This window comes from Myxine glutinosa, chromosome 13 (assembly GCF_964187855.1).
Source record: "Myxine glutinosa chromosome 13, kmMyxGlut1.1, whole genome shotgun sequence".
In the NCBI taxonomy this organism is placed as follows: domain Eukaryota; kingdom Metazoa; phylum Chordata; class Myxini; order Myxiniformes; family Myxinidae; genus Myxine; species Myxine glutinosa.
In genome coordinates, this window is record NC_136273.1 from 17,596,469 (window position 1) to 17,612,773 (window position 16,305).

A 16,305-nucleotide genomic window follows, 5' to 3' on the forward strand; every position below is an offset into this window, starting at 1 on the left:
ATTTTGTTGATGAATGAACTGTATTATTGTAATTATCTACAATATCCTGAATTAAATACACCCATTTTTGAGAACCGAGTTGTGTGAATTTTTTATATAATTTCTCTTTTAAAGTACGATTAAAATGCTCAATAACAACTGCCTTTCCTTCATTAAAGGTGCTGTATAATTTAATACCCTTCCCCTCAAGAAATTTCATGAATATTTTGTTATAGAACTCTGTTCCCTCATCAGTCCATAACTTCTTTGGTTTCCTTTTATCCCGATCAAATATTAGCTTAAAGGCTAACATTAAAGTATCACCCCTTTTATTTTTTAAAGGGACAACCCAGGCAAATCTACTCCTCAAATCAATAACGGTTAAAGCATACCTGTATCCCCTGTCATTATTCAATTCAATTAAATCAGCGGACCATATGTGGTCGGTGTATTTAGAATAAACCTTCCTTCTTTTAAACTTTGTGATTATAGGTTTGTGTAATTCTTCAGCCAAAAGCTCCTCAGTCTTGATGACATCATTAGAGCCTAATAGTTTTTTGAGGAATAACCAAGACCAAGTTTCAATTTAGCATTTATCAAATTTCTCACAATAAACCTATCAACTTTCTCTCTCAACGTTGGATTTTGTATCAAAGACAAATTATACAACATTTCGCTGTCGGCTTTATGTTTTTCAGTCAACGTAGTGGTTTTCCCATAAGCAATATCATGCTTCATACACACTTCATCAACCCTATTTGTAGGTTTAGACCAAGGTTTAGGATTGTCAGCCTCATCTAATCTTTTATCCAGGTTTGTTCCTGGACCACAGAAAGAATACCCTGGAAGGTGTAATTCCCCTGGAATTCCAGTTGTTGTAAATTTACTTCCTGACAGAAACTTTTGTATATCTCCTCCTCTTTTAGGTGAGATGAATTGGCACTTTTTAGAGCCACACACTTGACATATTCCTTTTTGATAAACTCTATTATTTTTAGCTTTAACATAAGAGATATTTTTAGATTTAGTTTTCTTTTTACATTTGAGACAATAACTCATATTTATTTATCAGAAAAATTCCGACAGAGTATCAAAACCTTTTTGGTTTTTAACATATACATTTCTATCTTAATTTTTAAAACATAAAGAATCCTAAGGAATGCCTTCACTCTCTCCTCCATTTATTTACAAATAAAAACTAACTAAAGTCAATGACACCAACATCATCAATCACATAATCTTTTCCTTCTTCTTCTTCTTCTTCTTCACCACTTTCTCGTTTAAATCTCCTCCCTGAAATTGAAGACATTGACGTTGTTATTTTTGAAACCATTATCTTCATAAGAGTTGTTAATTCTTTAATTTCCTCTTCGGTGCGTTGAGATCGATTTATTTGCTGTAATACACTCAATCTTTTACGAATCTCACTGATTTCCATCTTTTTATATTTTTCCTCCCTCTCTCTTTGTTCCCTTTCCTCCCTCTCCTCCTTCTCCTTTTTCTCCTTCTCCTCCTTCTTCTTTTTCTTTCTTTCCTCCTTCTCCCTTTTCTCTCCTTCCTCCTTCTCCTTTTTCTCCCTCTCCTCCTTCTCCTCCCTCTCCCTTTCCTTCTTCTCCTTTTTCTTTCTTTCCTCCTTCTCTTCTTCAACTCCTTCCTCATCCCTTGCTACCCTTGAGTTTGAACCCCAAAGAATATTATACATATACTCATCTGGATTTTGAGATATTCTTGTATCTATAATTATTTTTCTCATAATAGGATACCAATAAGATTTGTTGACGATTTCTAAAAGAGTTTTATATTTCATAACTTTGAGAAGTTCATTTTTATTTAATATTTTAAACAAGTCTCTATTTGTGGGTTTAACAATATCAGTATAAGGCCAGTTTTTAATGACAAAATTCCCATGTATATGCTCCAAATCATAAGGTATGTAATACCGAGCACCCTTTTCTTGTAGGTATCCTTGAATACAAAAATTATAATTCTCTTGTAGTCTTCTTCCTGCCATTTATGTATCAGAAATATATGTGAGATTAATATTATGACAGGTAATACCACCCCATCTTCCCACTACCAAATTGGTTTGTATTCCTTGGCTTTCTATCCTTATCTCATGACCTTCCTTCTTTGTCATGCTAACCATCGCTATACTATCATATATTTTTCTTTTCTTAAAACCATGTATTTGTTGTTTATTAATTGTACTTCCACATAAATCCTTATCCTCACCAAGTGGATAATATTCTTCTTTACGAGACTGATTAAAATCATGTAGGTCTTCTATGTTTATTGAAAAAGACCAATTATACCCTAAATCAGGCATATCATACCCCCATTTATTAATTCGCATTTTAACTATATGTCCTTCTTTATAAAATTCAATTGTAAGCAGGTAGTTAAATTCAATGAGGAAAGGTGTATGGTCAGTATAACCAGGTGTTGTGGTTGTAAATTTTACTTGTTTAACAAAACGTGCTGTTTTCTTTAAAAATATATATTGTGATAAATCACTTAATCTAATTAAGTCATTCGCATCTGTAGGGTTTGGATAATTGATTAATTTATAAGTATTCTTCATATTAATATTTTTACTTACACTATATTTTTGTCGTTCAGCCTGTGCCTTTGTATAATAATTTGATAAATCAATATCCTGAGAGGATTTTCCAAAGATAGAACCATCTTTTCCAACATAAGTCATTTATATTAGATTAAAAATGATATCATAAAAATTTTCATTATTGTTGAGTTGAAATAATACATATAAACATAATTGACCACAACATTTAGAATTAATTTCTTGAACTTGAAATGTTTGATAAACACCATTCTGTAAGAATTGTATTACTTCAACAGGTGGTGGCATACCATAACTATCAAAATAATATTTATCCTGACTATTATGAATACAAACCCAATGAGAACCATTCTGTGTGTCTAAATTCATAATAATATTCTTTGTATTCTTATTTATATGTATTAATTCATCTCTCATACAAATAACCACATTATCAATTTTTAGTGTTTTACAATACTTAGCTAGTTCTATATTTGACGTTGTATTCTTTCCAAATTGTTTAAACCATTTATCCATTTATTTATGAGAAAGATACAATCCATTACCCCGTTTAGTTAGTTTAACACCCGCTTGAGCGATAGAGGAAAGCATATCTCCAACCAACAATCTAGCTTTATCAGGTAGACTTTCAAGTTTTTGAGCAAAATCTACAATTACACCACTTCCACTAATTTGTTTCTCCAACTCCTTGTTATGTCTTTCCAATTCTTTTTGAGCTTTTAGTTGTGCCTTCCTTTCGTTAGCAGTTTTTACCGCTGCTGAAATACCACCAGTCAATGCTCCCGCCGCACTTAAATCAGCAAATAAAGGAATTAGAAACGGGAGAAATCCTCCTCTTGACTCGTCTATTGAATATTTCTTTAACATAGGTTTCGTCATTTTAATTTTAAGTGATCCAACATCATTTAGTGTTTTTACTTGTGTGTGTGTGAGTAAAACATCAATTCTTACAGCTCCTTTTCTTTGAATTGTATTAACATTAATAATACAAGGCTTTTGATTTTGAATACAAGATGTTAATTTATTAAGATTGATTTGATTAACATATACCCCAACCATTTATTTATGAGAAAAAACCTATGTGATATTAATCATAACACCATTATCTGTATTAATCTGTAATTCTGTTTCCTCCAAGAGCAAACAATATGCATTAACCTCTTCACTCTCCCCTCTTTCAATGTATAGAGAAGTATCCACTCGATTAGACTTTATAGTTTCCTTTTGAGAACTCAGGTCAATTGCATAGATTGTATAAAGTTTTTGAAACGCAACCATATCCAAAATAGGATCATTATTACCGTTGCTTTCACACACCTTTTGGTAAGACTTGTAGGCTTCCGCATAATCATTTTTTTCCCAATCAATTTCCAATCTATCTCGCGGATAAAATGTGCCATCAAGAGAAACCCGAAGTTGTTTCACCTTAGCATTATCACTCAGCGCATTATTCTTATTAGTACCGTCCTCTCCATCTGGTTTTTAAAAAATGAGACAGAGGTATTGTGGCTTTCCTTGAAGAACACCCAAATTCCAAGTGTAGGTAGTGTGTTCCAGTTTAACGTGTTGACATCTTCTTTTAAGGTATGATACATTTAGCGGTTTCTTTGAGTTAAGTCTTCTATTTAACATCTCTTTCGTTTTAAGATTAGGAGTATATTCACTGATATACCAACACAAATCATTAATAACAAATTTATTGTTGTCTCCAAAAGCATTTTCAACCCCAAAAAGCAACCTATTTACATTATCATTCCTTTGTAGTTGAAATCTAATTTTAAGACCATACAAAACTTTGTCATAATCACAAAATCCAAATATACCTTTCAGAGGTACTGCTATGGTAAAACTATTCTCTGGTTTTGTGTCATCATTATACATTGCCTTCCTTTGACTATAACCAGGGTCTGTGTTTGTACCCGTTGACATATCAGGAATAAAACCTTCAACAGCTCCCTTACCCATTCTATCACCAAACGAATATAGTGTAAATTTCATCATTTCAGATGTAGCAGAGACAATCAACCGCTTCAACCTCTTGTGTTCCAATATACAGGCGAACACTATCAAACATTTTCCAGAAGAAATCATTTACGAGTGTAGCATTAGTATTATTCGCAGCCTTAGTGAATTTAAATTTACACAGCAAGAAACTATCAGCTATATTCAAGTAAGTTTGTTGATTATTTATTTCAAAACTTTTTGTTCCGTTTGAATTCCAGTCTGTTCCTGTTATAGCATTTACCTTAAAATAGTCTTCCTTTTTCGTGGAGTTTGAAATGATAATTGTATCATCCAAATCATAGATACTATCAATCGCTTCCATACTTGTATTTATATAGTATTAAAATCGTTGAAACCCTGACCCAAGTATTTTAATGATTTTTTGTCGTTCTTGTGAAGATAGTTGAGTTTTACCTTTTTTTATTTCTTTGATTGCTTGTAATTTATGAGACTCCTTTTGAGCATCTTTTATACTCTTTATAGCACCCGCAACGGAGCCCACGGCAGAAGCAGTTGAACCAATTAGGTCTTTATGTTTAAGGATGGTTGAACCAATACCCATTAGAGTATCAATTATCCCATCTCCTTTATTTCGAAATTGATGACCCACACCCCGTTGTCTCTTTGGTTTATAGTATCCTCTACCCACATACCTTGTATAGTATGGTGAAAGGTACATGCCCTCCCCTGTAATTATTTTATATTTTCCCAACTCGTGTTTTCTCACAATAACCATTATTTATTTATTGAAAAACTTCACGTAGGTGAATTCTGATGGATATAATTTCATCATTAAAGGATATCATACGATTATCTTGGTCGGTTATCCTAAAATTTACTCTGTATATAGTTTTTCCTGACACAGGTAAATAGACAAGATTTTTTGGTTCCATATTAAATTTATAACCAATCGGGGTTGAGTATGCACTGAATGAAAATATTGTATTTGTTCTTATTCCATCGTTATAAGCACCATCAATCAAATCACAATGAATTAATACTGAATTTATACCGGAGGATATTTGGATAACATTATCACTGTAAAACGTCCCGTTATTTTCAATCTTTTTTGAAGAGAAACCCAATAGCTCTCTAAACGAATTTTCAATCGTGAAATCAACTTTATAATTATTTTTAAGTTTAATAGTTGATTTTGGAAGTGTGTTTTTGAATATCTATTACAATATTTTTTGGTTCATCACCTTTTTCTTTCATAAGGCGAGAGACTTCTGAAGATATTTGAGAAATCTCGTAAGCTCCAGGTGAAACGGTTATAGTTTTATATCCACTTCCTGGATTATAACTAAACTTGTTGTTTTTCTCTGTGATATTAAACAAGGTATTATAAGTTTCCATCGACAATAAAGATGCCTCATCTGAGGTAAGGGGGTCAAGTTGTAGTGGGTAAGGGAATGAAGCTGTGTAATCGCTCGTTGTGAAATTAAAACTAAGAATTGTGCTTCTCATCTTATTTAATATCTAATAAAATATCTTTGTATTGACATTTATTAATTATTTTCATATTCATCAACTGATCTAAAATGGCTGAGGATTCATTAAAACAATTGTTGTTTCCAGCCTTCTTACTACCTAACAACAATAATAGCCTATTAACTAATTGTGATGGGTCATTTGGAAGAAAACTAACACCCGAACCAAGCTTACTTAAAGCATCAATAATATGTTTCTCCTTCTCATTCTTCTTACTTTTACCAGCAACAGAAACTCCATAATCAAGTGCATTTAGCAACTCAATATATACCCTATCTTCCTCTCTTTCCATATCAAGTGGTTCCTCAAAATATTTTGAACCGCTGAATCCGGGGTTTGTTAGAAGAAACATTAATCTTGGAGTTAATTTAACATTTGGTTGAGTAGAACTCAAGAACATCAATTCATCATTAAATATCAATACGTTTTCTTTCACAAGATGGAACACTGCTGGTTCTTCTGTTGGAATGAGACCTGCTCTGGTTTTTGAATCTGCCAAATATTCATTGTTTTGAAGAGCTTCCACTACATAATTAGGGGGTTGATTTACCTCCTCAAGTTTCTGAAATAATTCTTCATCATTATATTCTAATTTTCCAAGTTCTTGTTTTGTTATCTGACTAAAATCTTTGAGCATTTGAAGTTTTTTCGGAGTAAATTCTACCGTGGGAACTGTAGGGTGTTGAGTTTTTAAAAGCGGTTTAAAAAATTTCTCTTGTTTTCTTTCAAAGGCTTCTTCACCAGTTAGTTTCTGTCTCCGTTTCTTCTTTATCTCTTCCTGTTGCTTTACAACTTTTGAAACCAACTCTTGATGTTCTTTAAACTTTCTTGCTCTTTCTTTGGTATTCATTTTCTGTATTTATTTATTGAAAAATATCATTTAATGAATTGTAAAGGTCAATGGGAAAATTTTCCTTTTCTTTGTCATTATAGTAAATGTGTTGAAATAAATCCTTTTCTTTACATATTTCATCAAATTCTTTATTGGTATTAATACGAGTTGTTATTTCTTCTTCACTAATACTTGTATCTCTGCTTTTCATACGTTTGCGTTGAGTCTCCTCATCGATATCAAAACCGAATGATAAAATCTTAACTCCATCACCACACAATTGTTTAATAATTTGTCTCATTCCTTCAGGATTAGTTTCTAAAATCCCAAGACCATTAGATTTTACTTTATTTAACTCACTCTTGCAATGTGAATATTTTGTAGAACCAAGAGAGACCTCCTCAAATATTTGACATTCGTTCCTCAATCGCATATGTTCCTCCATTGAAATGTAGTAATAATCTTTCCCTTCTACTTCTCCTGGTCGCTTTGCTCTGGTTGTAGTACTCACAAAACGAATCATAGGGTGTTTTTAAAAAAAAACTTACAATCTTTTCATTTTTACTATTCAAGAGTTTAGATTTATGAAAGTTCTTTCCTGAAGCAGATTTACCCACAAGATTAATAATAATAGTTATCATTTATATATGTAATTATGTTTAAAATAAAAATACATCCTTTAATATCTCATCTTGTTTCACAACAATATATTTATATTTTTCAATCGTGTGTTTCATATAATTTTCAAATTCTTTTTTACTACATAACGTAGAGCAATTATCTCTCCAAAAAATATTTACATCTATTGAATTTAACTTAAATAAAATAAAAGTATTGGCATTGTTTCTTATTGAGCGTCGAGGGAGTTGAAAATATGATTGACTAAGATATATACAATTACAAGAAGAATGTCTCCCTCTTGTATAGTAGCTATCCATTACTGTTTGGTTTCTCTCATTAACACAATCATCAAAGATGACGAGGTTCTTTTTTGATTTATCTAAATCTTGAGGTGAAAGTATATCATCCGTATTATCACTGAGAATACAAGTTATGGGTTTTGGTTTCGATTTTGATTTCTGTGTATCACAAAATAATTGTATTATATCTTCAATATTATAATCATTTAGTTTGTTTTGAAGTTTAAATAAACCGATAATGTCTTCCTTTTTAAGACCTGCATTAAAACCCTGTGAGAGTAGTTGATACTCGGGTTGAAAACTAGACTTTGTAAAAATTATTAAATTATCATAATCTAAAAAATTAGGACCAAGGATCATCTTTAAAAGTAAACAGGTTTTTCCACATCCGCTTGAACCAACTATTAGACATCTTAATGAATTTGGAATGTTTTTATGGTTATTAAACTTTATCTTATTTTCCCAAACGGGTAAAAAATCATTCATTTATATATTTGGAAAACATGTCATCTAACTTTTTTTGAGCTATTTTAGAAACTCTATATTTTATCCTGAGTTCGGGTTTAATTTCAAAATAATTCATTATTTTATTTATATAGTATCTTGTATTAACATTTCCATTAAAATTATTTTGAATAATAAATATCATTAAACCCTTATACATTTCCTCAATACAAATAGTCTCTTCCCTTGAAAGAAATGGTGTATTATCATCACAATACTTAACATTCATCTCTCTTATTAATCTTGTAAAGTAATTCATTTTTGGTTCTAATTTAAAAGAGTTATATATTTTTTTATATTTTTTATTATCATTAATTAAAATTAAATCACAGAAAATACATTGTTTATATGAACCCTCATTATTAAGCCCTATTCTATCACAAGCCGGACAATTCTCTAATTTATCATATGGAGAGTCTGGAAATTCTAAATATCCTTCAGAACTTATCATATTTATATGGTAAATTTTTACTTAAACTAAACGCAAGTTTATTCATTAATAAATACAATGTTTCAAAGCACAAAAGACAAATTTCAATCAATCTCTACTTCAGTGAAAGATATTGAAAAATATGTTAAAGATGTTAAATTGAACAAAGATAAATATGGAAATTTTTGGGTAAAACCAGTTATGGAAAATAACATGAGCCCCTCTATTTCATTTAAAGGAAGAGCTCTAACTATACCTGGAAAGACATCCATTAAAGTAAATCTAACAAAAGTTTCTCCTCTACTCCTGGCAATTTATTCAAAGCTTGAAAAAGTGATTGACCACGATACTTTGAAAAAGAATGATAAGACCATCAACAATACTCGTGGAGAAATTTGTATTTACTTTAATAATCCAAAGGGTGTAGATCTAAGTAAAATGAATGATGTTAATATTTCTGGTGAAATGTCATTTCGTTCTATGATAGTTAGAGATTATTTAAAGATAACTTTTGATATTAAAAATGTAGAGATTGAATCCGTTAATGAAAGAAAGTATATTGGTATAGATGGAAATGTTTTTTCTGCTAATTAAATATGAGTCATTACAGCAGTGAAGATTTTACTATTTCATTGAACTCGGACGATAGTGATGATAGTATTTCATTGAACTCGGACGATGGTGATGATAGTATTTCATTGAACACAGATGATAGTTATGATACTAATAGTTTGTGCTCAAATGATAGTTATGAGAGTAGCTTTATTGATGACTGAGTATGATTCTGAGTATTCATGTGATAGTTATGACTTAGATGATTCTGAGTGAAAAAGTGTTTTAGTTTAAGCACAGCGATATATATAAAACGGAGCTGTAAAGCTCAAAAGTGTTTTATTTTAAGCACAGCGATATATATAAAACGGAGCTGTAAAGCTCAAAAGTGTTTTCTTTTAAGCACAGTGATATATATAAAACACCACGTTTTCTCACGCTATAAATATGGTTTATTGTGATACTTGCGAGAAGGAAGTAAAATATTATAAACAACATATTCTCACCGCAAAACATACATACAACATTCTTAACAAACTTTCCCCTCTTCCACCTAAAACAAAACATTGTAAGGTCTGTAAAACAACCATCCTCAAGAAGGGGTTTAAAGCCCATCTTAAAACTAACAAACACTTGTCAAAATTGTTTATGTTTATGTCAAATTGTTTATGTCATTTATGTCATTGTTTATGTCAAAATTAAAAACTCTGATGGTGCATTCAAAGGACATATTAAAATAAGAGTCTTTAACTTCAAACCTCCTGAACCAGAGTCTATAGTTGATGCTGTAGAAATAGTTAAACCTGCTGTTCAAACGTTGATTGAAAAAACACTTAAACAAATGAAACCACTTAAATTTTATATGGGAGTAAAATTAGAAATGACAAAGGACGAAGGAGTTATAGATACACCATACATGAGAACTGAGCCACACTTTATATCTTCATATCAAGATTTTAAAACATCAGGAGTCTATGATGAACTTATTAAACAAGAGCAAGATGTGGATAATTCAATCGTAGGAAGTGGATTCAATATAGGAAAAATTATTTACATAGACATTCATATTCTTAAATCAGATCCTCTAAAAGCTTCTTCTTACATTGATTTACCCAGTGTTATCAAAAATAGAAAAGCAGTTATCAATATCAAAAATAAAGACAATAAATGTTTTCTCTGGTCTATTCTAGCACACTTACATCCTCCACATTTTCATGATGAAAGAGTATCTCATTATAAAAAATATGAGAATACATTAAATACGAAAGATCTAAAGTTTCCGATGACTTTAAATGATATTCCTAAATTTGAAAAGTTGAATAATTTATCAGTTAATGTTTATGGTCTAACAGAAACAAACAACATTCAGGTTTTAAAGCTTTCTGACAATTGTAAACAAACTCATATTAATCTTCTATATTTTAATTCAGATGAAAATTCACATTATACATACATCAAAGATATTACAAAATTAATAAAACCACAAGTATGTAAAAGAACAAATAAAATATATATTTGTATGCGTTGTCTTAACTTCTTCCATACACAAGAAAGATTAGATAAACATTCAAATTATTGTGGTGAACATAAATCAACGGTAATCAACATGCCTAAAAAAGACTCAAAGATCACATTCAAAGATGAAAAGAAAACAATAAAACATCCATTTGTTATATATGCTGATTTTGAAAGTATTTTAGAAAAAATTGATACTGCTTCTCCAGATCCAAAAGAATCATACACAAATAAATATCAAAAACATACTCCTTGTGGTTTTTGTTATTATATCAAATCATCCGTTGGTGATAAATATAACAAGTTAGAGATGTATAGAGGCTCAAATACCCCAGAGGAGTTTGTGAAACGACTAGAAAAAGACTGTGTTCGATTAACCAAGATAATGAGAGAAACCAATAAACCAATGTCCTTAACAAGTAAAGAAAAAAGGGAATTTATAAAAAACAATGTCTGTCATATTTGTGAGGAGAAAATTGGTAAAGGTCTAAAGGTTAGAGACCATTGTCATCTCACTGGTAAATATAGAGGTCCGGCTCATCAAAGTTGTAATATTAATTATCAACTCCCCTCTTTCATTCCTGTCTTTCTTCATAACAACGCTCATTATGATACACATCTATTTATCAAGGAACTCTCAAAGACTTCTGGAAGTATCTCAGCAATTCCAAACACGGATCAGAAATACATTTCATTCACAAAAACAATTCACACATCTCCTATTACTCATATCAGATTTCTTGATACATTTAAATTCATGGCAAGTCCATTGGCTAACTTGGTTCAAAATCTAAAAAAGTTTCCATGTCTTTCAGAGTATTTTTTAGATAAAGATTTTCTAACACAAAAGGGAATTTACCCCTATGACTATATGGGCTCATTTGAGAGATTCAATGAAACACAACTTCCTTTAAAAGAAAATTTATATAACAAATTAAATAATAGTCATATATCTGATAAAGATTATGTACACGCACAAAATGTTTGGAAAAAATATAACATTAAGAATCTTTGTGAGTATCACGATTTGTACCTCAAAACTGATGTGCTTTTGTTGGCTGATGTGTTTGAGGCTTTCAGAACAATCTGTCATTCTGGATATGGATTGGATCCTGCTCACTATTACACTGCTCCTGGATTGGCTTGGAGCGCGATGTTAAAAATGACAAAACAAGCTTTGGATTTGATAACCGATGTTGATATGCTTTTGATGATTGAAAAGGCAAAGAGAGGAGGAATTTCACAAGTCTGTTCAAAGAGATATGCTAAAGCAAATAACAAGTACATTCCAAATTATGATCCATCGGTAGAGAGCTCCTACTTGATGTATTATGATGCGAACAACCTGTATGGCTGGGCAATGTCTCAGGCTCTTCCTTATGGAAAACTTAGATGGGTAAAGGAAAAAGATTACAAAAAGGTTTTACAAGATGTATGTATCTCTACACAAAAAGAATTGGATGATTCAAAGGTTGGTTATTATTTTGAGGTCGATTTGAAATATCCAGAGGAACTTCATAACCTACACAAAGATCTCCCATTTGCTTGTGAAAAGGAAAGTCCAAAGAAGGAGTGGTTAAGTGATTATCAACAATCATTTAATATAGGTGAATCAACAGAAAAATTACTTACTACATTATATAACAAGAAAAATTATGTTCTACACCAAAGAAATTTGCGACAATATTTATCAAAAGGTCTAAGAGTAGAGAAGATCCATAGGGTTCTAAAGTTCAATCAAAGTCATCGGTTGAAGGAGTACATTGATTTTAATACACAAAGAAGAACAGTCAAAAACAGATTTTGAGAAAGACTTTTATAAATTGATGAATAATGCGGTCTTTGGTAAGACCATGGAAAATGTGAGAAAAAGACAAAATATCAGACTATCAACATCTTGGAAACAAGCATCAAAATTAATTAATAGACCGAGTTTTACTAGAGCTGAGGTCTTTACTGAGAACTTTTGTGCGATCCATTTGATTAAAGAGAGTATTGAAATGGACAAACCTATTTATATTGGAACATCAATTCTTGATTTATCAAAGTCATTAATGTATGATTACTTTTATAATAACTTGAGGAAGAAATATCAAAATGATGTTCATCTACTTTATATGGATACAGATAGTTTTATTTTGCAAATTAATACTGATGATGTTTATTCAGACATGAAAAAGGACATTAATATCTATGACACTAGTAATTACAGTCCAGAGAGTGAGTTGTTCTCTTCTAAAAATAAAAAGGTGATTGGAAAGTTTAAGGATGAATTAGGAGGAAATGTCATGAGTGAATTTGTGGGATTGAGGTCTAAGGCTTATGCTTATAAATACATTGTGAATAACGTTGAAAAAACTGATAAGAAGTTAAAAGGCATAAAGAAAAATGTCATTAAAGAAACAATAAACTTTAAGGATTATTATAACTGTTTAACAACAAAGAAAGAAGAGTTTAGAAAGATTAATGGAATAAGAAGTTATAAACATAAATTATATTCAGAAGAGGTGAATAAGAAAGCATTGGGGGCTTTTGATGATAAGAGGTTTATTTTAGAAAATGGAATTGATAGTCTCCCTTATGGTTATATAAGTATATAAGTGATAAGTTAAAAAGGGGGGTTAGGAATTTTAACGGGCTACCGCCGCCTTTTTACTATTATATAAATGATAGAACCAAGTACCAACCAGACTAAAGAGTGGAGGTGTAATCAACCTTGGTATATAAATGGTAAACATAACGAATGTGAAAAATATCAAATAGGTATAATTGAAAAGACAACTGGTAAAAAAATTTACAAAACAAATAAGAGAATTAATTTAAATACCGGTGAATAGGGTAAAAAAGACGGAAATATTTTTGAGTGGACGGAAAACTTTGATGGTTGCCAGGAAAATATATACTTTAATTTAAAAATGGTATGTGGCACTGGAGGTGCTCAAACAAGAACATTGAGGGAGGTTTACCATTTTATCTTAGCTCAGTTAAAATATCTTAATAAAGAACCAAACTCAAACATCTTTTTTGTTAATATATTAGATGGTGAAGGGAGTGGCAAGATAATTAAATTATTTCCCACGCATAAACAAATATTTGTAGGGTCGTTGTTTGAGTGGGTCAAAGATGATTCACCAGATGATATTAAGAGTAAAAGGTTAGAAGGTCCATAAGGTCAGAAGGATCACAGGTTCACACAGAAGGACCATTGTTTAAGTGGTCTAATGAATAAGGATAACATGTCAAAAGGTTAGAAGGTTCGTAAAGAACAGGGTGAGAGAAATAGAGGTGTTTAGGGGCAATGAGGGAGGGGAAAAATTAACATGTAAGTCAATGGGAAAATGAGAGTGTCCCAGAAGCAACATATATACACTACTTCTATGGTATTTGAGTGAAGATTTGGTTGGCTTAGTTCTCTTCTCTGACAAAATTGCAGTGGAGGTGAAAACGGATGTGGTAATCTCCTTAGAAAAGCCTGAGATGAAAGAAGATGTGAGAAGAGTTCATGTTCCTGCCAGTCACGCATTCAAAGGGAGGCAGCTAGCTGAGTTTGTGACAAGGTCTCTCAATCTCTTCTGTGCTCTGAAGTTGTCAAAGGAGTTCCTTAAAAGCGATCCTGAAACATGGAGCTCGAATCAAGACTATATTCTTGCCCAAGAAAAAGTTTCTGCACGACGCGTGGTCAATGATTGTGCTGAACGTGCCGTAAAGTTGGCTACAGATTTCAACCTTGCCCTCACTCATGATGAAGAACAGCGTCAGCTCATCTTCCAAGTGGTAGAACAACACAGGAAATTGATCAGAAAGCCACTGAAGAAACATTTCTTTGAGGACAACACAACCTAATGATATCTACTTAATATGATAAAGACAGTGGTTTATATCATGTGAAAACATTTGACATATGACTTATAATTTTCTTAATTGAAAAATATGTTTTTGAGTAATTAAATGATTTAAAAAGTAAAGCATTGAAAGCTATATTAAATCACTAGTTTTCCGAAAAATTGTTTCTTTTTTCATTTCTACATATGACTTGAGCTGTCACTTAATGTATACTGATCCACCTGAAAGTTGTCACATTTGTTCATAATGTCCAACCTCACAAAATTAGAGGGTATGCGTTTTTGAAATAAAAACAAAATTTCACACCATATAATTTCTGAACGGCCTAGTGCAGCAGTTGTTTTCCACTAATACAGAACGCAACAACCCTTATATACCCGATTGTGAAGCCAATCGTCAAATGTACCTGTCCGTACATTTTGTCATGCTACCTGTGATATAATACTGTTATTGACTTCTTGCTGCGACAGACAATCAGTGACATGGTTCTTTTAACAAAGAAATCACCGAAGCGTAAAAGAAACTCACCAGATTGATATACCGAGTTCAGAAAGTAAACCCAAGTCAAGAAAAAAAAAATATTCCATATTAAATGCCAAATCTGTATATATATATATATATATATATATATATATATATATATATATATATATATATTTTTTTTTTTTTTTTTTTTTTTTTTTTTTTTTATAAACAGGAATCAAATTCCTGCAAGGGGCTAAGTGTGAAAAAATTCTGACTCAATGCGGGGCTCGAACCACGGACCTCCGTTGATAACGCGTCAACAGCCCACTGCGCTATTGAGCCAGCCGCAATCTCCTCAGAACCCTTCCACACTTAACACAGCGAGCTTTATAATGGCCGATGTCTTACGTGCCTGCTAGGCAGACCCCGAATGTGAGCGTAAGTATATGTATGCGTAAGTATGTGTGTATAAGCAGAAGTGCATTGAAGATCAATTCATCGACAAATTTTATAAACAGGAATCAAATTCCTGCGAGGGGCTAAGTGTGAAAAAATTCTGACGCCAGTTTCCCTTGACATCATTAACCGAGGAGTTTAAGGTTAAAAATGTTCCTGATATTGCGGTGCGGGAGGGTGCGGGAGTTCCTGATATTGCGGGATTCAAGTGATGCAGTGATAAAGAATGCTCTCCCAGAGAAGAAGAGAAGTCGGAAGTGGAATGCAAGAGCAGAGGTGGACGAGATGGAGGAGTGGTTGCAACAGAAGGAGGTCATGGGGATGGTACAGCACGGGAAGCATGGCTTGGGGTGGATGAAGCATGAGCGATGGGGAAAGGCATGTGTGAAAGAGAGGAGGAAGATGGTTGAGAGGGAGGTGAGAAGAAAGGAAGAGGAGGAGAGATATGTGAAAGCAGTCAGTCAGGCACAGCAAGGTGCTTGTACTAGGTGGGAAGGTGTGCAGGTGAGGATGTTGAAGTGGCAAGAGATTTGGAGTATGGAGCCAATATTGTTGAATTTCCTGTTGCGGGCAATGTATGATGTGCTTCCGTCACCAGTAAACCTGAGATTGTGGGGGTTGTTGCAGGAGGAGAGATGTTATTTGTGTGGAGGTGTGGGAATGGTGCAGCATGCACTGAGTGCATGTTCAGTAGCATTAGCAGCAGGACAATACAGGTGGCGACATGATCAGG

General features: G+C 32.2%; 1 protein-coding gene across 1 annotated transcript in view; it reads right to left on the reverse strand.

Moving 5' to 3' along the window:
* Positions 1 to 16,305, reverse strand: part of LOC137438317 (serine/threonine-protein kinase BRSK2-like) — a 137,040-nt gene that overhangs the window by 25,722 nt on the left and 95,013 nt on the right. The window lies entirely within an intron of this gene.